This window comes from Propithecus coquereli, unplaced genomic scaffold (genome assembly GCF_000956105.1).
Source record: "Propithecus coquereli isolate 6110/MARCELLA unplaced genomic scaffold, Pcoq_1.0 Scaffold91, whole genome shotgun sequence".
Classification (NCBI taxonomy): Eukaryota; Metazoa; Chordata; class Mammalia; order Primates; family Indriidae; genus Propithecus; species Propithecus coquereli.
This window is the reverse complement of record NW_012155396.1, coordinates 766,207-767,242: the sequence shown is the minus strand read 5'-3', so window position 1 is coordinate 767,242 and position 1,036 is coordinate 766,207. Positions and strand designations below refer to the sequence as shown.

At 35.0% G+C, this 1,036-nt stretch overlaps 1 protein-coding gene across 1 annotated transcript in view; it reads left to right on the top strand.

Annotated features, from left to right (window-relative positions):
* Positions 1-1,036, top strand: part of SEPP1 (selenoprotein P, plasma, 1) — an 18,586-nt gene that overhangs the window by 4,164 nt on the left and 13,386 nt on the right. The window lies entirely within an intron of this gene.

Here is a 1,036-nt window from a genome sequence, read left to right as displayed (position 1 = left end):
GGTGTGGTGGTAAAGTTCCCAGTGGACATATCTGACAGTTCTTGTCGATTTCTGCCCAGCTGAGAACAGAGGAAGCTGAAAAATGCAAAACTTCCACTCTGCAAAAGGTTGTGATGTTACATAGGCAATATTATATGTTCAAATTAAAATATTTCCCACTGAAATGCAGAGTGAGAACAAACCGAAAAAAACAGTTGCATGGATTTGAAGAGCAGAGACTGGAATATACTCATTCTACAGTGCTGTAGAAATGTCCAGGGATATTGTGAGCAGCTTCAGAAAAAAAAGTTGGGGGTGGGAGAGAGCAGGTTCAGTTCACAGTGCAGAAATGGTTACCCAGAAAGAGTTAAGACCCAGGTCACAATCAGGTGATCTGTGATTAAATGCAAAGTTTTTCAGTTTAAGTGGAGAATGAGAGATTTCAGGTGAACGAAGCTGAACTGAAGTTCAGAGATAGAGGATAGAGAAAGTTTCTACAAATCCTGCTTTTTAATGGGGAATTTAATATAAATGTATGTGGCCAAAAAATAATAGGTTTTGTAATTGAAAACAACTACTTTCCAATTGTTACTGGATCAGCTTCCAGTAAATCCAATTTTGTTATTTATCCTTATTAATTTTTATATAGCTGTCTGACAGCTATAATTATAGTCAAAGGTTTATTATGTAAAAATGATTTGAAAAAACAAAACTGAATAGTCTATTGACTATAATGACAGAGGAAAATCTGAAAGTGAACTCTGTAATCCATTACCCTCTGCCAATGGCTTATTTTTTTCATCAAAAATCTAAATGAGGGAAATAAGTGAAATAGTCTTTTCATTTATATGTAGCTACTTGGAACTGTGCTCTATGGCAAAGTGAGGGTACCAAGTGCTGAATTTATGTGAAGGTTCTATAACTACTAAATTTGTGCTCTAGAAAACAGGGAAAATCTAACTTTCCACTAAGAAATAAAATGACTTGAATTATTTTGATATTCTCTTGGTCATCCTAGGACATAAACAAAAAAACTGGCTGCTATTACAAGGTGACC